Consider the following 23,047-nt stretch of genomic DNA (forward strand, 5'->3'; position numbering starts at 1 on the left):
AGCATAATATTTTATAATTTCAAACAATAAAGACTCCTAGTGTTTGTCAAGTAGCCTAACAATAAACTAAAACACACCTGCAAATATGTAAGATACTGCTTTAAAAACTTTGTTGGTAAGAATACTAAAAACCTGCCACTAGCTAACATAATTGATTGACAAAAACCGTCAAGACATTCTTTATAAAAAGGAAACATTGAATGAAATTTCACAACATGCTTTTGTGCTACACATAATCAAGCCCCTGAGATTTTCTTGATATTGTATCATACACCAGGAATCAGATTTTTCTTTCTTTCCTGTACATTACTTCTCCGTGACAAAAATGTTAGTCTCAGGTAATATATTTTGCACTACGTTTATTGTATGCATTTCAATCAAGTAATATTTTTAAAAAATACATAAGTTTAGTGAACGATAGAAAATTTTGTTTTATCTGGAGTACATTTAGCCCACTTTTGCTAACATAAAAGCTATACGCTACTGAACAAAATCTGCTTACTTAATTCCAAGTATTCGGGATATTTATATAAAGTAAATTTTTCTGTTGAGCTTTTTGAAAATTAAAGATTACTGACAGAGCTTTAAGAAATAAGAAAAAAATATAATAGTCTAATAGTCTGGGATTTACGCTTCTAAGTAATACAACATATTCACTTACAGTTTGTGGTCAGGGCTTCCCAAAAATAGAACTGAGATTTAAGACTACCGATAAATGCACAATGGCCCAAAATAGCACTGAAACAACCCGGAGAGTCACCGCGGGTTTACTGATATTTGGAAAAGCCAGAGATGGCCTTTAAGGTTGCCATGGCAATGACACAGATGTTATTGTCATGCAAATGGTTTGGTACACGTCAAGCAAGTGGTCCAAGGGACCCGCCAGCTGAATGAGTTGGTTTTGGAGGAATGGGCAAACAGTAAGAGGCTGGGATGGGTTTTCTATCACCCTAAAAAAGACAAAGCTCTTTTTCAATGCTACTTTTAAAAGGCTAACTTATCTCGTGTATTAAACACACTAACAAGATTGCATCTATCTTTTAGACGCCACACACACTTCAAGAGTGGCTGCATCATTACTTGTCTAGTAATATACAATATCCCCTTTGCACCCTACCCACTCCTCTCCTCTACAGACTTAACCCTGCTTCATACGTTGCACAAGCAGAGGGGAGAGATTGTGATTAGATGGCTGCAAGGGAGGATGCGTGCTTATGCAAATGCATAAGCGAATGGAACAAGGAAAAACAGAGAGAAGCATGCTTTTTTTGTGTGTGCACACAAATAAAAATGGTTGAAAAGGAGCTAACCGAGTCGTCATGACATCCCCAGGTCATGCAAGCTACTCGATCGCTGATAGGACTGCTGATTGAACTGTCGTGACGCCTCAACTAGAGCAGAACAAGGCACAGGCTAATATGAAGGAAGTGAAACAGAAAAGAATGGCCCTGAGGTTTGTATTCAGCGGCTTATGTGGAGTAGCTAGATAACACTGACGCTCAAGGCAAAGGTCATTTCATAACCAGGCCATGACCTTGACAGTATAACACACTGCAGGCCAATAAAAATGCTCAGGATCAAGAAGTAAAAGAAGCCAAGAAGATGTATGACTATTATGTGTAGGTCAATAAGACTAAACATTCAGTTAATGCTCTAATCCATAAGAAGTTATCAGAGTTTTCTGTTGTGTAAAATGAGTGTTGTTGTCATTTATGATAAATAGATTGTAAAAGTAGCAGAAAATTCAATAATACAATTTATAATGCTCTATTGAAATACATAGCATATGGAAACACCTCTCACTAAATCCAATATTTTTTAAAGCTGCCTTACTTAACAGTCTGGCACAAATTATTTGTACAATAGACTTTAGGGTTAACCATTTTACATCGTAAAACTTCTAAGTAGGTGCGTGCATCAGGCAAATGTTTTGCAGACTGGATTTGAATTCTAGCTCCCGACCGCTGTCGACAGATGTGGCATCATGCATATTTAGTGTGTTTGGCCTCATCTAGCAGTAGTAATTCCAAATTTTTACAAAATATAGCAGAGCTGCAAAAACTTGTCCACTTTGTACTTTTGTGTGGAAATAAGATAAACACTGTTTTGGATTATATACAAGTTATACTGAGGTTTTTGAAAACTATTTCTTGAGGAATTCATGGAGTTATTTCCATATTTAGGCTTTGATTCAATTTGATACATGTGGTGATCTTTGAAGGGCATTAACTGTATTCAGGGTTTGTACACCCTTTTCATGGCCAAATTTAAAAATGTTTTAAACCCTAACCATTCCTGTCAAAATTTCCTAAAATCTCAATCTAAGACATACCCAAACTAAATTGAATGCAAAACTTGAACCCTTTGAATAATATAGACAGTCTTGAAATGATCACTGCCCATGCTACAAACATTGAATTATTTTAGTTGGAACACACAGAAATAGAAGATTTTTATTCTCGCCTGAATTTAAGCTGGAAAACAAGTGAGGCAATAGCTTGAAGCCTTACCTAGTCAAATTTGATCACAATCAGAAAGAGAAAACATTGTATTTTACACGTTTTTAATGGTAAGTCTAGGCCTTCACCAAAGTCGGCATTCGGAGACCACAAGTCGACAACGCTTACAACATTGCATTTGTGTATTTTACTTCGGCCAATTTTTAGAAATAGTGAAAGAGTTGTACATGTTTGACTTCTCTTTCTAGAAGTGAATTAATGGTTAGGCACACATGCGCGTAATAACTGTGCATACAAATTAATCACGATTGTCTTTCCATACATTTACCTTCAGTTCTGATTTAAATACACACCGCAAATATGTACACATTTATTTGGGGAATTCATAGGCTAACCAATGCGTATATCCACCTTTAAATCAGTCAATATTGGCTAGATTTTTAGGCCAAATTAGTCATGATGTTTTTCTTTTTTTTTTTTTTCAAAACACCCTCACAGGTTGTCACAGGCGAAGGACTGTAGAAAAAAAGCTCGCAATTTGCCAAGAAAAGTGTCAATCAAAAAGATCAGAAACTAACTGAAGTATTGAAAATAATCTGACGAGTCTGTACTTTAGGAGGAGACTGATAATGAAATGATCTGCATTTATATAGCGCTTCTCAAGTCAATGACTTCCCAAAGCGCTTTACAATGTGCTCCACATTTCCCAATAGTGGCCTTGCAGCCATGTAAGGCGCTAACCTGCTTATTGGGGATATTAGGGGTTCAGTGTCTTACCCAAGGTCACTTCGACATGTAACACGGACGAGCCGGGATTCAAACTGGGATCTCTTGATCCCAAGACAAGCGTGCTACCTCCTGAGCTACTGCCGCCCCAAGTAGCTCAGCAGGTATAATGCCAAACAGATGGATTCCAACAAAAAAATTCTAACAATGCTGGAATGCTTATTATCAGGTATTTTGGAGAAAATATTGTACAAAGTTAGATTGGAATTTCGTGAATGTAACCAAGCCACTTTTACGGGGAATTGTGCCATGAGTAGAAGTTTCCAGCGCTTTCCTGTATTTCTAGTTTTTGCGTATGTTGTTTCAGACTGATCGTGATGTTTCTGTGAGGAGTACATTTTGAAATATCTTGAATCCCAAGAGTTTAAATTTTTCAATGATCCGTGCCATGACGATGAGTGACTGGTGACATTGTGAAGACACGACTTTATCAACGTTCCCATGGCCCGCCAGAACGGCAACGGGATTACAAAATGATTATTCTTTCTTTTCGATTAAGTACAGAACATGTAGCGTTCCTCCCCACAATCATGCAGACATGTTTCGAGAAATTAATTTTCAAAGTAGACAGTTTGTTTCCCTAGTCACTAAAGTCGTGATGTCACTGGAAGACATCAGGGACGAAAACAATGGCTCACCCCAAAAACAGACAGCGATAGTAGGTATGAGGGACTGCATAGCCCTCATTTTTGCTAGGAGTAGTTGGAACTTTGCTTACTCTGATACTGGGGTACTTCTGCCTGTTTTGTCTCAGGCATGTGTTTTGATTACCACAAGCTTCATGGACTAAGTTTAATTTCAGTCTTGAGCAGCGCATGTTCCTTTTTTGCCTTTGCCTCCTTTAAGGTATGTGTGACTTTTCCTTTCATGTTTTTCGCCGCGTGTGTTTCAATCGATATAAAATTGTCTAGATAGGTCCCTGTTAGTAAGCGAGCTCCCGAAGGCTTCCAGTTTAGTTTGGTCTAGGTTAGCCCTGTTAGCAATCGGCTAGCTGGCTTGCCTGCCCAGCTCATTGTTTTTTCTTCAGGCTGGGTTTGTTGCTGTAATCGTTTTTTGTCATTGGCTCGGGTTTATCCTGGCTGCTTACTGCATGTTTTCGGTCTGCCAGCCTCTCCATTTGCCACTGACTGGTTCCTGCTAGCCTATTGTGTCAAGGTTTAGCCCCTCTTAGCTCTCTGTGTATTATTTTTGCTAATTCGCCCCATTTTGGCTTCTCAGGATTTGTTGAACCATTGCTGCACCACCAGCACAGCGGCTGTGTGGTTAGGTCGCAGGCCTACGGTGCGGAGGTTCAGGGTTGGATTCCAGATTTGCTGGCTCCCCGTGCAAAGTTTTCAAGAGTTCCCCATGCCTCCAGTGTTTTCCTTCATGCACTCAGATTTCCTCTCACATCCCAAAGACATGCAGGTCTCTTTGTGCCCTGTTACTGGCTCGCAAACAGTTCAGGGTGTCACCTGACCGCTGCCTGAAGATAGCTGGGATGGGCTCCAGCACCCAAACGACCCTAGTGAGGATCACCAGCGCAGAAAATGGATGGATGCTGCACCCAACTGCGACACAACACCTAGGCATTCGTCACAAAACGACCAAAACTTGGCTTAAAACACTCAAAACCTTTTTGACATGTTAACATGTAAACCAATATGCTGACTGGATTGCTCGGTGCAGCGCCGGGGTGCAGCTTCAGGTTCATTTTGGGCTTGGTTTCCTTTAAATCAAGTATGCATTTCGGCACCAAAATGCAGCGCCCAAGTATGTTACCCATGTAAAAGTACTATAACTTCAGAATAATATATTACTTTATGATATAATTACTTTAATAAAGGTAGGTGCACTGAACGGAGTGTATGGTGTGCAAACCCTCCAAGGAGAAAAAAAAAAAAAAGAGAGAAAGAGAAGCCCAGCACGACCTAATGATTGAAATGTTATGCCCAAAACCCATCCCGAAATCCGGGCATAAAAGACCTTACCTATCATGCAAATATATATTTTTACTTATCTGATTTTTAATCGTGCATGTGCATTTATCAAGAAATGATTTCTATAGCTTGAGTATATCGCCACAATATAGATAGATAGATACTTTATTCATCCCCGCAGGGAAATTCACATTTCCAGCAGCATCCCTGAGAACAGTACAATAATAAAGCAAAAAGAATACAATATACAAATACCCAATGTGACGTTCTAATACCCACTGTAGCGTGTTATATAGAGTATCTAGATAGTGCTACACAGAATACACATTGCAATAAAATATTTTCAATATCTTGCAAATCTGAAATGTCATGGTAACAAACACAGTTACAATTACAATAAAAACAGATTTGGTGTTTTGGAGACGACATGTTTTCTTTTGCTGCAAATAGACATCAGCTCTAAGTTTCTCTGCTTAAATTCCGTGAACAAAAAAAACACCATAACAAAAACACATTGGTTGATTCCTATAAAAAAAAAAAAATAGGAGATATATTTTAAAAAGGCATACTATTTATACCCATTAGTTTATAAACCGGAGGAATACCTTCTGCCAAAAATGACCATTACCGTAAATTCCGGACTATAAGCCGCTACTTTTCCCCCAAACTTTCAACCCTGCAGCTTATTCAGTGATGCGGCCAATTTATGTAATTTTTCTAACGGCCGCCAGCGGCGCTCGAGTACAAAAGGTAAGACGGGTAGACGGGTAGAATATATGCGCCGAGGAAGACTGCAATTTCTTGGCTTGTGCATTAATTAAATTAGCGTAAACGTACCCTCATCATGCAAAATGCAAAAAGAAAGGCACATCAAAAAAATCCACCATCACCAACGGGTTCCGAAAAGCCGGTCTGCTGCGTGACGGAGAGGAGGGCACAGAATCAGGGGTGGATGAGAGTTCCAGCGACAGTGACAGCACGAGTGAGGCTGCGGGAGCGTGGGACGACGTCTGTATGACAAAGTTTCTTTCCGACACTAAAGAAGACGACTTTGATGGCTTCAGCTCTAAGGAGGAAGATGAGGACAGTTTACCGTGATTTACGGTATATTTTTTTAACAGACCCGTTTACTGTGTTGCGAGCCTGTTGCCAGCATGTTGCTACCATTAACTGCCCTGTCACAGGCCCCGTTTGGCATGAAAGTTATATTATTATTATTAAAGCTTTGAAAACTCTCTCTCTGTGTACCGTCTTTCTTTGTAAATATATGTAACCATGTATAATATGTATTTGCAACTGTATATTTTTGTAATGTATTTATTTGTATTTATTTTAGAAACTTATTCTGATATGTTTTGCACGGGCGAGTGAAAAAGAAGTGGCGGAACGCGGGTGACGGGAAGTGGGGTAAAGGTGAGACCTGTTTGTGGACACGGCGGACAATAGTGGATATATATTTTTCCCCACCCTTACCTTTGGAAATGTAAACTTTTTTCCTTGGATTACTTTCAACGGGACCCGGACTCTGCAAGTCTGCATCAAACTTTAAGTACCGGTATCATTTTCTGTTCATTTTGCCGGCTGTGATTTTTGGACTGTGTACTGTATTGAAGGACATTCAGTTTCAATCGCGGGATTTAAAGTCGGGTTAGGGTTATTTTGTGTTTGTGTTACATTTTTTAATGTGGGCACATGCGGCTTATGTACAGGTGCGGCTTGTGTAAGAACAAAATCGGTTTTCCTCTTAAAGTGTGGTGGGTGCGGCTTATAATCAGGTGCGCTCTATAGTCCAGAATTTACGGTATTCAAATTTACTTTCACCTAAGGTATTACGAGAAAACAAAAACAAATAAGGAAAGTAAAAATAGCTGACATTGATTACCCATTTCAAGCTTGGCAGGGCCACAAAATGGAATTAAATACTGCAATCACTCCTTGGTTCCCAGCCAAAGTCAATACATATTACTGTCAGAGCGCAGCAACCCACCCCCCCCTCTCCTGCAACACAACAGTCTTTCTAAAATCCATGATACTGCTGTACTGTAACCGCACCTCATTATAATAGGTGGAAAATAATCATTACACTCATAAATAACCCAAAAAGACATACACTAAATGGTGTCAAGCCACTCATAAACACACATCAAGACACAACATGAGCAGTGTGAGCCGTCTGAAGCAGCAGGTTTGTGTTTGGGTATCAGCTGTTCTCTACTGGCTATTCCCACGCTGCCAGCCACTGCCGGAAGGATTTTAATGGATCCGTTATCATCCCACTGACCACATAAGTACAGTATGGTGGTCTACTGTATTTCTATCACCAATGTGTGAAAATATAAAAACGCACCCTATAATAATACACTTCTATTTCTGAATCTTTTTTAAAAAAAGTTCCAACGCTTTGACGCATACCTATCCAGGGGTATCTGGGCTGATGCAAAGGGGCTCCACCAGCAAAGGAAGAGCGTGACAGATCCCGCGTCCTCCTTATCTTGTCACTCCAACATGCTCCTTAAGACCAGAGAGAGAAAACACAACAGATTACACAGAAATCCTACCATGTAACTGTGAAGAAAATATTTTAAGATACAAACTAAGTCTTGTTAAATTTCAAGCGTGCCAGTCATGCAACATGGATTTCTTGGAGTGGATAATTTGTAAGACAGGACTGTGAACTAAGTTTTCCATTAGTGAGAATTGGTCACACAGCACAGGACATTGACGCAACTTCCTTTTTGTGGGAATACAGTTATCAAATAGGTACACTTTTTTTCTAAAGATTTTATTTAACTAAATGAATACTAAATGACAAATCTTACTGTTAACTTTTTTTTTGCGATAAGAGCTGACTGACAAAAAAGGTGATTTGTGGTATGGAGCCTAATTTCATTGAACTGGAAGCTCCTGTAATGCAGTGTTTTTCAACCAGAGTTGAGGTAGTACAAGTTTGTAGTTACTCTGTCGTACGGATTCCAGGCGTTTTAGCTGGATCAAGAAGTTATTTTCTATCGCCATTGAAATGAATGCTGAAAATTGAGTCGGTCTCAACGTATCTCTGGGATAAGTTTTAATTCGATTCAGGGCTGAAAACGTCTGTTCGACAGAAGCAGTGAACTAAGGCATTTTTTTCTTTGAGTTTTCATTGTGATACTTCGTTTATCGCCCCCTTGCCAATCATAGTTTTTGGAACCGGTGACGTTTTCCAAGGCCCAATAGCAGGCACTGGCCCCACCAACTTGATGTCCGATTGGCTAAACCAATAGCTTTATCGAACACTAATGTTATGTCTCACGGCCCACAGAAGTCTTTGTGAAGGCCCCTGGGCAGATTTCAAACCAACCAGGGGTACAAGCAATGAAAGGGGGCTGACAGACAATTTGGAATTTTCTAAAAAGGTATTCAAGGACAAAAAAATAATTAACAAATTAACATTACATGATTCGGATTCTTTTCAGGCCAGCGGAGAAGGCCTTGATGGCCTGAACTGCGCACCAATGGTTTTAACCAGTCATATTGTGAGCTACTTTAAATTGATCCCAATAAAAAAACTATGACAAAAGCTAAGGAGGTAGAGCACTCGTCTTGGGACAGATAGGTCTCAGGTTTGATTCCCGGATCCTCAGAGTTCTATGTGGAAGTGTCCTTGGGCGAGACACAGAACCGCTAATCCCCTGGGTAGCATGGCTGTCGCCGCTATCAGTGTGTGTGTGTGAATGGGTAAATGTTAAGCACATTGTAAAGCGCTTTGGGAGGTCGCAGTGGCTTGAAGAGTGCTAAATAAATGCAGACCATTTACCACTGTAGAAACCAAGTATGATATGCAGTTGAACCTCAACGCCACTATCAGTGTTATATTTTCACCCCAAACCACAAAGCATATACAGGAAGACACTTTCAAAAATGCACCAACTCTGCTAGCAGAAAAGCATTTCCTGGCTTAACAGAGAACACTCATCTTTACAACTGTCAGTGTCGCAATTTATATTTGCAGTCAACATACACTTCCCTTATCAGCGCAAATGCTTCATTGTTCAGCACATGAAAAAGGAGACCTTGGAAATTCTATAAATATCAATCATTTACAACTAGTCCTTGTTTGTACATTGTCAGAATCAGAAATCAATCAGCCTTTGCCCTTGTAAGTACAGACTAAGGTCACACACACACAACCACGGAATCTGAGCAGCTTGACAAATGATAAAAGGCAATGGCGGAACAGAGAGATTGACGACTCCGTGCTGCTCATTTCACTGGATTAATCGTCTATTTTTGTAGAATCCACAGAGAATGTAGATGAGAGGGAATGTGACTCAGTGTGTGTATACTTGAGTGTGTTCAATCTTGTTCTTGGCCTACTTTAAAGCCAAGTCATCATTCCGTCCCACTGTGGCTTCATATTGCCAGCCTATGTGTGTTGTATTTCAAGAAGAATGATATCATAAATCACTTCCTGTCAGCCCACACACTTGCCATATTAGTGGGCTGTGCTGCAATGCAGGTTGTGTTTCAGAATGCCACCTAAGGTGTCTGACTGTCCCGCCCCCTTTCAAATGACTCACAATTGCACGTCATTTTTCTTCGCCGTTTTTTGTACAAATATTCCTTTATATTCTTTTTTTAAACACCACACTGCTTGGAGGATTAATCATAAAGCATGTGCAAATTGGAGGAAGGACAAGCCAGCCTATTAGACATACAAAGCACATGCAAACATACACACAATGCATGCTGCAGAGTAAATTACAACACCGCTCTATCACTGCCTACAGATCAAACAGTAAGCTCCTACACTACAGTAGTGTGTGTAGCCGGAAAACAACTGCAAAGAGTGAGTGGCAGCGTGAGCTTGAGCACATAAACTCTGTAAACACGATAAGACAATGCTGCAAAAACATTGGCAGAGCAGAGGGTTTCCTCCAGTGTAATACAACCAAAGCAGCCCATCTGTTTTAACTTGGTTGCCAAGAAGGTCTGAGCATCTGGGATTGAGGGAAAAACATTTCTGTGATGTTTATCCAAACTCACCTGCAATGTTTTTCTGTGATAATTTTACAGATTGCGAGCAGGAGTGTATTGGATGCAACACTGGGGTAGTACCCACTAAGAAACTTTGGAAGTCTAATAAGAAATTTCGCTTCTCACGCTTGCTTCTCACTCTCATTTTCACTCCCTTCGTGATATCATTTTGCTTTTACGAAAAACTTCAATAAATATCAACTAACAGAAAATATATAGAGCAATGAAAACCGACGACAATGACTGTATGTAATTAACATGGAAAGCCACAAAATTGGAATTAAAAGATTTAAAAGGATGGAGGAAAAAGGAGAGAAAACCGAGGATTTAAAATATGCAAGAAAACAATGACGTAAGGAAAAATATCTGCTGGGACTTACGAATGACGCGTTTGAAAAATGCCAAACTTTTATGAAATGTACTTGCACGGGCAAAGAGAAGAAAAATAAGGGGAAAAAACAACAAAAATCAGAGGAACCCTAAAAAAGGTCAAATGCACATCAGGGATAAACCCATTGTGTTTATTTTTGAAATAATGTGTTGTAAACAAATAAGAAGCAGATATGTATAATGAAATGAAACGATTCATAAGCGTCAAAAAGTAATCTATTTAAAAACGATTGGGTTTTTTTTGTGCTCCTATAGCGACAGTGTGAAAAGGTAAGTCTGAATGACCTCGCCCTGCCATCCCAGGGCCAGAAGAAAAGCAAACTATTTTCATATTCAGGTCGCTTTCTATTCATTCAAGGTTGAATTTATTTCATTCAAAAGGCATGACATTCTGACAGTCAGACAAAATGTTATGGGAAGGAAAGAAAAACTGCCTTAGCAGACATCTTGGAATTATGTCAGTACAGCTCCTTGTAAGCTTTATGACTTGAAGCCAATCTTAAATTGAACCATCTATGACAGGTAACCTCCAAGGACCCGGGTATCCCGTGAATTTGTTCTAAAAATAGCTCTTCTGTGATGGAACATTGTGATTTTGTAGAGTGACCATGGAAAGCATCATTTAAAACAAAAAGGAAGGACTATTATTAAGATGGAGAGTTATATATTGATACGTATCTGTTCTATGTTTAGGGGCAGCATGCCGGCGAAGTGGTTTAGCGTGTGTGCGGCACAGGTCTGAGGCCCCTTCGCAAGGTTTCTTTTTTCCTCACGCTGAGGTTTTGAGTTTTTCCTTGCCCGCATGTTGGTTTAAGATCATGTGATGGTGTAATCGTAATCCTGTGCAGTCTTTTGAGACATTTTTGTGATTAAGGGCTATACAAATAAATGTGACTTAACTTGATAGAGTTCTCAGGTCATGAGATCGAACCTCCAGTGTGGAGTTTGCATGTTCTCCCTGTGCTTGCGTGGGTTTCTACCAGGCACTCCAGTTTCCCCCCACATTTCAAAAGCATGCATGTCAGGGTAATTGTCCGTCTAAATTGTCCCTAGGTGTGAATAAGTGAGTGAGTTGTCCGTCTCTGCGTGCCCTGCGACTGTCTGGCAACCAGTTCAGGGTGTCCCCTGCCCACTGCCCGAGGATAGCTGGGATGGACTCCAGCACCCCCGCGACCCTACTGAGGGTGAGCGGTCCATATAATGGATGGATGGATGTTCTATGTTTGATGTAAGAAATCTATAACGCATTTACATAGTTGAGTATTATTATTTAAAAGTGTCCTTCAAATTAACACAAGAGCTTTGAAAACATGGATAGCTGGTCAAATTGTGACACTGAATGTTAACCAACTACCTATGTTTAGGCTTGAAATATCAATACAAACAATTTTTAACCCAACTATGTCCCAAGTGCGTGCCCTGGTTCGTCAACCCTGTGATGTATGCAAACTTGCTTTGTAAACAGGTTTCTCTTCTCGTAATGCGACTCAGTGTGTAACATATGCTCTAGAAGAGGGAAACATAAGGTGTCAGATTTTATATTCACAACAACAAACTGCCATGTGGCCCTCCGCCTCTGCCTGCTTCCAGGCCTCCGTTTCTAAGTCGCCGCTTCACTGACGTGGGAAAGGAAAGCATGCAAGGACCGGGAAAAGTGTAAAATCTCTAACATTGTCTGAAAGAAAGAGCTGACAAAAACATTACAGGCAAGTATAAGTTGAACATGACAGTTCTGACATGGTTCGAGATTAGCAGAATTCCGGGAACTACAATCGAGAATTATAGAAATAGAGCCAGGAGAATTGGTAAAACAGAGTTGGCTACCTTTCTGTCACATACCACTTTGTCTCGCTTTTTTTTAATTCTAAAATGGAGGTAATGGTTGGGAAGCTGCCAACCTGTCACTCTATGGACATATGCATGTACCGACCGGTATGTACCCTGCATCTGGAGGTGAGGGTAGGAAGGGGAACAAACAAAGATTGAGAGAGACAGAATAAGACAGGAGCAGGGACAGAGTCCCCAAGTGAAAGATAACCGCTTCCTGTTTACGCAGGGTAGAAATACAGGACAAAGAGCAGCAGGCTACTATACTGCTCAGACTTCTCGTACTGAGAAAATTGGCCTTGTTACCTCACTGCCATGGATGAGCACACACATTTTGGATCCCACATAACTTTTCTGTAATTCTGTCTTTACTTCAAGAGCACTGAATACTGGAAATCAGCAGTACTTTTAATTGCACCTCACAAATAACAATATGTGCCCAAATTACCTGACAATGTATTTCTGGTAAGCTAATTCTAGAACAGTCCTCAAACATGTGGTCCATAGAGTCTATTAGATGCCAGTGGGCACGAGTGGTGACTCTTTTCACCTTTAGTGTGTTTTCCAAAATATAATCAGAGTATAATACCTTTTATTTCTACAGAGAGCCAAGATGGTTGATGTTAGTGTTTATGCTGATGTCACTGTTTTTTCGTAATGCACTCATGCCACTATATTGCCACTGCCATTTCTGTCGTGTTAACAGGATCAAGAGTTACAAATGCCCCCAAGCTGTGAGCTCAACACTCCTGGCAACAATTCCAATCCTGGACAGACTTTCTCATGATTCAAATGAACACTCCATGCAATCCAGTGCAATGTTCTTGCGTGCATAGATTAAACTGACGGAAATGATTTACATCCTTTTTCTTTTTCATTTTCTCCATGACAAACAAAAAAGAACATAGTAAATAAAACATCGAACCCTGCGAAGTATTTTCATCAAGAAAATTATGCATAGTAAAATAGTAAGCTCTTAGTGTTGTAGTGGCTATATGACCGTTGTTATGCTCACTGCTTAAAATGACAAATGCTGCCATGAGCACGTTACATCACCCATCAGAATGAATCCCTCTGGTAACTTGAAGATGAATTTGTTTGACATCCCAATAAATGTGCAAAGGCCTGTCTGAAGACAGCTTGTGAGAGAAGAAGCAAAAGAGCTCAAGCTCCCGTTATCGGTTTTGTAATCAGTAGCATCAGAGCCAACGGAGCTATGCAAGATAACGGTCATGATGGAAATTTTCTCAAGGACAAAAGTGTGACGCAGGACAGGGTAACTAATGTTGTGCTTGCTGTTCCATGAGCTGGTAGGAAAATCTTTTAGCCTTTTTATAACCTCTTCATTTGTACAGAATACAAAATTTTGAATTGGCCATAGTTGGAAAGAAACATATTTAACACTAAATCTAAATGCTATACATGTACAGTATCTTTAAAACAAGCACTTCTCAAAAACAGATGAAAGAAATTAAGTTTTTTTTTCCCTTGCAAGGATCAAAGGACGCGATGATAGGTCCCATTTTAAAGCATTTATACTTTAATGCTCTAGTGTTGGTGGGAATGTCTCCATTGCAACAGCAGTCAGGCAGGGAAATAAACGAGACAGAAAAGCGCTCTTAAAACACCACTACATCCTGTGTGAAGGCAATCCGATATGTGAGAAGAACTCCGGAGATCCCAATTCATAAAAGTGGCTGACTGAGTGCTCCTAGTCATTTCAGGGCTGTGCAATAACAACTTCAATAGCCCTATCTGTTCTTTGAATGAAAAGATATACTTTTATATCTCATGACATTTTTGCAAAATGATTACAATACAGACTCAATGGCGGTCAGCAATATTATGTAACCTGAACTGTTTGCATTGATGCTCGCTTGCACCATTGGGCCAGTTTAAGTGATCTGATCTATGGCTTTACTTGGAAAAACAACAATTGACACTCAATAGGTTATTAACAGATGCCAAATGTGCAATCACTCACAAATATACATCCACAACTTCCCATTCAGAATACCATCTCCAATATTCTTTGCTGAATGAGGTCGATATAGACCCAACACACACAATACAACTAGTAATGAGCTTAACAATATTGTTTCTAAATGACAAATAACCATGTTCATATGAATGCAATGACTACACGCGTGCTCACCAATAAATTATTGTCCGCACTAAAATGTGAACCAGATTATAAGGCGCACCTGCAAAAAAAAACCTTTTGTGATTTACTTTTTAATATACAAGAAGCACCGGCCTTTAAGGCTCATGGACTCAAAAGAGTTGGGATTGCGAAAATAATAATAATAATAATACTTCTTTTTTTTTTTAAATATTGTATTTGCACATTAATGTAATAAGACATAACGCTTTTTCATGTGACATTTGTAGCCCTTGCGCTATGGTGGATAGAAATCGGCACTCCCCCTGCCGTAATTCTGATAGGATTCCATTGGAATAAATGTTATGCAATTGTGAGCAAGCATCAGTATCCCTAGCGTCCTGATGGTTAGGAATCTGTGTTCTTACCATTGCTCTCTGTTTTGAGACAGTTGCTACCAGTAATATGCAACTAGGTTCAACGATAAAATTATTAACTGATCATGATTGCACAAATAGTGTAATGCACTTAAATTCTGTACGCATATAAGGCGCACTGGATTATAAGGCACACTTTCGAATTTCTGGCCAATTTAAGGTTTTGGGGTGCGTCTAACAGTCCAGAAAAAACTGTTGTAAACGGTTTCTAATCTGCAGCATTTGTTTCTTATAAAGTAAGGTTTAAAACACATGCACCTGCAAACACACACAACAACACTTCTGCTGTTTAGTGAGCCATCAGCTGAAGTAAAAGCTGATACGCCTATCAGTGTGACTGAACTACTGCACAACTACTCCATTCCAGAGTAGTCTTATACTGAAAGAAGCTGCCTGTTTGCAGATAAGAGTCTCAAAAGGATAAAGGCCCAGGGTGGCCCAAAAAAGGGATAGTTCAATTTGGACAGACAGAGTCTGGTTTAGAGCACACAGCTGCCGCAGCAGGGGGCTTTCCTCCGTTTGAATTCTCTCCTCTTTTTGCTTTCCTCAGTGTATGAATCCTGCTGACATATACAGTTTGAAGTTAGGGTAAATGGAAGTGATTAAAGATACAAAAAGATACATGAGGATCTAAACAGCCTCAGAAGTGCACCTAAGAGGAGAGTGGTTACACAATGGAAAGTATTTGTTTGGTTTACAAAGCTTAATTAGAATCAACCCCAGAGAGGTAAATAAAAGAAGGAACCTTGCTCCTCTCACAGCTAATTAAAAACGGTTTTACCTGTATGAGTTTATAGTTTTATAAAAATGATTCGATATTCTTTTTTCTGCATAAGTGTGGGAATAAAATGCAAAAAAAGCAGAAAGGTTGGTGGCCTTGTAGGCCACCTCCTTCTACTTATTTGCTAATAGTTTGTAAAAGGAAGTAAATGCACCATGGGAACAATGACAAACAAAAACAATTATTACAATACTAAACTTGAAGTATCTGTCTTTTCACACGTCATCTGTATTGTTGGTGGTCCATCGGCTAGGTTTCAGAACTCTCTTCGCCGTGACCTGGATTCCATTCCTGTTGCAAACAATGTTTTGCGATCTTGGTCAGTTATGTTTTTGATTAATCACTGCACAAGTACGGTAGTATACCGTAAAACCTTGTGTAGTAACGCACACAAATCCTGCATGCATTTTCAATTTTATCCATCAGCATTTTGCAATACAATAAGGCGTGCCAGGTTATATGGCGTACTTTCATATTTCTGGCCAAAATTGTTTTTTCAGGTGCATCCAAAAAACTGTAGATCCCAGAATACCTGCATTTTGAGATGCAAACGAAGAAAAATATCAACAGGGCAAAAATGAATAGACAGAGCGGGATTCTTTTTCAGGTTGAACGTGAGAGTTGAGAGACAAATCTCAATAAATCCTTTCTCAGCTGTGAGATTTAGCATTTGTGAAGATAAGCAGCAGAGTGCCTCTGTGTTCGTTAAGTGCCGCCACAGTGCAAGGAGTACTCCTGCTGCGACTGACAAGTGAGTTTCAAAACAGCCCCAATTGGCACTCCAGCCACTGCCATTACAAACTGGCACACTGAACTGCTGGACCAAAATACACCATACGGGACCCTCCTATCTCAATCAACCCGTGATATTTTCATTAAACACTGAAAAATTAATAACAAAAGCAACAAAAACAGCATCAATTAAAAAATCAATACAACTGCTAAGAGTGCACGGAACTAAAATCCGGACTTTTTTCAAATACCGTTCCATGCAAACAGTCACCTTCTTATCTTCCATCCGTCCATTATCTGCACCGCTTATCCTCAGTCGGGTCGCGGGGTGCTGGAGCCCATCCCAGCAATCTTCGGGCAGTGGGCAGGGGACACCCTGAACTGGTTGCCAGCCAGTCACAGGGCACACAGAGACCGACAACTCACTCGCTCATTAAAACTTAGGGACAATTGAAACTGGCCAATAACCCTGACATGCATGTTTTTGGAATGTGGGAGGAAACCGGAGTGCCCGGAGAAAACCCACGCAAGCACAGGGAGAACAAGCAAACTCCACACAGGAAGGTCCTGTGCTGCACACGCGCTAGCCACTGTTCCACCGTGCTGCCCCCTTCTTACCTTGTTTTATCATTAAATATATGGGGGGGGGGGGGTAAATAAATACATTTTAAAAAAAAAAACGTTTTACCATTGACAAGTACTCCTCTATTCTGCCATCTCGGCAGAAGAGGAGAATGGCTGACCTTCTCAGTGCATTGAGATGAAAGATGAGAACACTGGAAAGATCAGTATAATTTAGAAAGGATCGGCCCAACACTGATCCTCAAATTTCAAGTAATTAAGGGAGAAAAATTCAATGGCATGAATACATTTTAATTTTATACCTAATACATTTCAACCTTCATACATCATTTTAATGGCCAAATGAAAGCACCAATTAAGGACTTACAAAGCCAATTTACCAATTTTCTCCAGTGCCATTAAATAACAAAAAAATCAGGTGTGAATTATGTATTTTGCAGACACAAATATATCAGCTATTTACCTATTGTAATTTTTAATCTTGTACATACATCCATCGAGAAATGGCATTTTTAGATCTTGAGAAAATTGCCAATATATTATATTGTAGTGTAGCTTGCATTTTCAGTTGCAGTTACAATTTTCCACTGGAAAACGCTACCTTAATGTTTGCCCGGCCTGGAATAATTGATACGTAATCCTTGCACTAATACCTATTTTGTAGTAGCCCTGTTTATGTATAGCACCTGTCCCGTACAGGGCGATAACGCTTCAAAGGACAATGCCATACAAACTAATGTCAACTGTCGTTAATGATGAGGGAAGAAGAAATGCAATGGCAAAGCGAAGACACCTGAGAGCAGTGTCGGTATCATTTTTAAGCAGACTTATTGAGAACTGTAGCAACAATTTCAAGCATTTACAAGCACTTCACCGAAAATCAAACACCTTCCAATCGTTGAGAACACAACATTAAAATGCAAGCATTTTTAAGGATCTCAAGCACTCATGCACAAGGTAAAATTTGGCAAGGTGTACTAATAAACTCATATAAATGTTGTTTTCTGAAGCTAAGAATATCCAAGAAAAATCACAGAAAAATCATCGATTAATGTGGGCACGTGATTTACAATCTGAAAGGCTGAGGCACATAATTCCCGCTTTCGGGGTATAAAAACACTGGCAAAAAGAAATGTCATAAAACAAAGCGTTTCCTTTCTACATTTATGACTTTTACAAGGCACTCAAATTTAATTGTTTGTTCTTACTTGTAATTGTTGCAAAACATCTGAAATAAATTTAATCATAAATTATCATAATGGGTGAAAATACTTTTACTGCTTGGATAAAGTGTGTACAGACGCTCCCCTACTTATGACCATTCGACTTACGTCAAACGGTGGATACGGGAAAAAAATTAGTACGGTTGAAAAATATCTGGACATTGCTGTAAGTTACTTTTTTTTAGTGTGTGCACCTTTTTCAGAGTACACGACACTACTCTAGTGCTTATTTCTGCCGCTACCAGCGTGTAGCGCAGTGAGAGGTCACCCAGCACCCACCCCGAAGAAGAAACCTGGATTTTACCTTCTAGTTCGTGTTTAAACATACAGTACTACGTGTCCTGCATCTAGCGCTAAGAACTTTGACATTTTTATTGTTTCATTTCTCGTGCATCCATTCAATATGGTTGGTGTAAAGTGTAAAGAAGAGGCAAGCCATTTCTTTGGAAATTAAAGTGGAAATGAAACCAGACTGTCCACATTTTACCACGGAGGAGGACCTCTTGAATCTTCCAAAAGTAAGTTAAACTCAACTTTATTTATCTTTAAAGAGCATATTATGTTATGAAATGTTTATATTTTTAGTACAAAACAATACAGGTCACTTATATAAACCTTAAACATACAAAATATAGCACTGAAGCAATTTACAAACAAATTCAACTTTCGAACGATGGTCCGGAACCTATCTCGTTTGTAAGTTGGGTAGCGTCTGTATTATTTTTCATAAAATAGTAAACTTTGAAAAATATCAGCGTTTGGTTTAACATTTAATGCGGTCATCTTTCCCCCCCCCCAAGTTTTCTTTTCAAGGGTGTAACTAGGTGAGGTTATAATTCATATCGTAAAGCAAACTGGAATATATTCTGAGTTTTATGGGGACACATTGGTTATTTATAAAGATACAGTACTTGTTTCTTGAAAGGAGCATGACATCAACAGAAATAAATCACAGGAATGGGAGATCACACAGGCTGAGATAAAACAATGTCAACATCAATTTTTGGAGAGAAGAACACGCACACCAACTGAGAGGATGAATTAAAAAAAGGTTATAACAGAACATAATAGCAAAAATAGAGAGACATAAAAAAATTTTTTTAAATCTAAAATACAAATTGTTGCAAAGCATTAGCATAAAGTACAGCTACATTAATGTTCATTCACATGCACAAAAGAAATGCAATATTTGCCTTAACACCGTAATAATTCAGTTCATCTACATGTACCTTCACCACAATTCTACTGAGCACGGGGACAGATGAAACCAAATATTTTGACATGGGTGTGTCTAAAAGACGTGAAAAAAACATGACGTCCAGGCCATTGTGAGCTATTAAAACAGGCACACAATCGTTCAGGATAAACAGAGACATCAGTGTGAAATTGTGTGTCACACAACAGTTTCTTCAACAGTCAGCAGAAAGTGGATATATTCTACAGAACTACAACGTTGGGTTGCAAAGTAAGGGGGATGGGGAAAGAGGAAGGCTGTCGCTATGGAAACTATGCCATTTTCCTGTCGGCCTCTATCTTAGGAATGAAACAGATGCTGTGAGCGACATACAGATGCGCTGAAGCGCTACAAACTGTCACGGAGCAGGAAACTGCCTGTGACTGGAAAAGGTTACTGGGTGTGACCTCAAAAGCCAGCTAATCTTCTTGTTAGTTCCCAAACTCCCACTCTTCAAATGTTCCATGACTCATGTGCTGCCTGCGTAAATCGTATTCCCCAGTATGATGTCATGGGGAACCCCCCACCCCCAAATTAAAAGAAACCTGATAAACATTTGTATTTTTCACATTATTATTTTCTTTAATTGTTTTGCAACACATATCAAATAATAAAAATTAATGAATCACCTTTAAAAAAAAGGATCACCGATTGAAGCCAAAGGCTTATAAAAGACCTGTCCCCAAATGACTTTGATCGCTTCTTGCATCAATTATTTAAACTCTTTATCATGTTTTACGTCCTTATAAAAGTAAATTATTGGTCCGTTCAGAAATTATTACATTGTTTGACTCACGATACATTTTACAGTTTCTGAAGGATTTTTCCCCATCCTCCTCATTCTCTAACAACAATACAAAGTGTGAAACAGGCACCAACGAAGTTTATTTCTACTTGGATATTAAATGTTGAAGTCGCAGGCCCCGATGTATCAGGCACACTTTCAGATTTCTGGCAAATTTGGTGTTTTTAGGTGTGCCTTATCGTCAAGAATATACGTTTTTTTCCCCTTTCTACTCCTTTTAATCTGTTCTTGTGCCGTTTCATCATGTGTAAAGAACAGGGTTGGGTATGGTTACTTTAACTTGATTACTTTCAATTACTTTTGGATTACTCCAATACCAAATATGCTAATAAAACACAAAAGAAACTAAATATGAATAAAATCACTAAATTTTGTGCAGGCTTAGGGAGTAACGGAATACATGGAACGGCAAAAATGATGTTGGCAAGCTGTTTGGATTTATTTTCATTTTGTTTCTGTCGCATTTTATGTTAGTTTTGCCGGAGATTAAAGAGATCAAAGCCAGGAGAGAAAGCTTACCACGTGTTGTGAGTCATAATTTTATTCATATTTAGTTTCTTTTGTCTTTTATTAGCATATTTTGGTATTAAAGTAATCCAAAAGTAATTAAAAGTAATCGAGTTAAAATAACCCTACCCAACCCAACCCTGGTAAAGAAAGGCGAATAATCTAAAAGTCTGTGTATAATTTTTGGACAATCAATATGATAATTCCAATCCTCGACATAGAAGAAGGGAAAATTCACAGAGCAAGTGTGAGAAATGTCCTATCTCTTGAAACTCCGGAAGAAAACTGAAGTCACCATTATCATTAAGGAAGCCTTGTATTGATAGTCAATGATTTTACAATCGTATTAGCAGCTCCTATAATACAATTACTGTACCAGAGGCCTAGGAACTGAAGAGGGGAAAACATAACCAAACAGAACAACACAGTCACACATGCAAAGCGTGTTTAGCAACCCGTGCGCACAAGTAACTAGGATGTAAATGTTGACACTGGCCTTTAGTGGGCTCAAGCTAAAGAGGGAGCTGTAAATATTCCCTGGTGGCACTGGCTGACCCACTTCGACGCAATTTTATCCCTGACGTGACTCAGAGGAAAACCGGAGGCCACATGGTGGCTCGTGCACACATGCATATGCACACAAGTAAACTATACACAATCTGCACTGGAAGGGAAAAGGACACTGAACACTGTTGATAGCCATCTTCCTGCCCTCTTATCCTTCTGTTTTCTCTACTCTTCATCAGACCCTCAGCCCTCATGGTCCTACAATCTGATCAAACTAAAACGCCTGAAACATCTTGTGTCACACACGGCAAGACTGCAGATCACTGATAATGTTTCTTTCCGCAGTATCAATAATACTTATTTCATAGTCAAATAAAGGATCCATGCCATTTATTGGTGTTATGATATGAATAACTATGATGGTTTTTAAATACATAATTACAAGAATATTGAACCATGGAACAAAGGCAGGTCTCACAATTCAATAAAGGGACAGTGTGAATTGTTCAGAGCCTTCTATGGGTAAAAAAAAATATTTAAATAGGCAAAAATACATGAACTATCATAGAAATGTGGACTTTTAAAAATATTTGTAAGTTGAAAAATTTGCATTTATCTTCCATTACATGACCCTGTCCTGGAGAGAGCTGGAATAATTGTCATATTGGTGCTAAAAACAACAACCGCTTAAAAGGCTGGGCAAAAAAATGGTGCGCGGTGGTCACTTTGAGTTGACAGTTTGTATTATTACTCGGTCTTTTTTTTTCAGCACAATACAATTTAGTGACAACCAGTGGTCAAATAATAGACACTGTCCCTTTAAAAACACACACTAATAGGAAATGTTAAGAAAAAAATAAATCTTGTTGCAATCATTTTGGTCAACTGATATTTTTGTTCCAGTTTAAAAACAAGTTTAGATGTTGTCCCAAAAATCATCACAACTCTCAAAAATCAATGTTGAATCGACCAGATATTATGTGAATCGGGTGCACATGGCAAAAAAGAAAAGAAAATAACTTCCTTAAGACAGATTTTTGTTAAGTTGACTATTTAAATTTGGATCCTCGTGTTTTCGTTGTATTTATCCGCTTTAATTAATAAATTGAGTAAATAAAACGTCTTAGATTGACCAGATCAGTCGTCATTTTCTCCAGCATTTAGTTTTAAGTTTTAACATCAAAAAATTAAACTTTAAAATGTAGATAATACCATTTTTTTAATATTCAAACCATACAATGCAAAAAAAAAAAAACATACAAAAACAAAGCACGGTAATGCATATTAGTGATATTCATTAAAATAGGAGTCAATGATATATATTACTACACATATATTACATGTATATTACATGCTTGGATTTATGAGCAATAACATGAAATGCAGTTTGTGGCGCATCACGGATTAGCCGGCCTTTTACAGTTGCACTGCTTCAAACATCCCTTTGCCTTTGCCAAATTACTCTTTTGTAGGTGCCCTGAAGCCTGAATAAATTACACAAGAGTTTACTGCAGTGCTTTGAATTTTTCCTAGGTATTGTACATATTTTATAGGAATGACTAACAGCACTTGAAGCAAAAACAATATACTCTTTTTGTTTTGGAGGAATGTGCTTAACTGCACAATCATTATCATGTGTTTCTTTTGTTTTTTTTTTGTTTTTTCCCATCACAAGGTCGTGCACACATATTTCATGACAAACAGTTGTCACTAAACTCGTCATTTGCTAGAAAAATGTCCG

At 38.9% G+C, this 23,047-nt stretch overlaps 1 protein-coding gene across 1 annotated transcript in view; it reads right to left on the reverse strand.

The window, feature by feature from the left end:
- Nucleotides 1-23,047, reverse strand: part of galnt1 (UDP-N-acetyl-alpha-D-galactosamine:polypeptide N-acetylgalactosaminyltransferase 1) — a 76,776-nt gene that overhangs the window by 44,804 nt on the left and 8,925 nt on the right. Inside the window, exon 2 of the mRNA XM_088327223.1 lies at nt 7,577-7,675. The gene's annotated coding sequence lies outside the window, so the exon portion shown is untranslated. The remainder of the gene's footprint in view (nt 1-7,576; nt 7,676-23,047) is intronic.

Source organism: Urocampus carinirostris, chromosome 2, assembly GCF_059441175.1.
Source record: "Urocampus carinirostris isolate Australia breed hairy pipefish chromosome 2, RoL_Ucar_1.0, whole genome shotgun sequence".
In the NCBI taxonomy this organism is placed as follows: Eukaryota; Metazoa; Chordata; class Actinopteri; order Syngnathiformes; family Syngnathidae; genus Urocampus; species Urocampus carinirostris.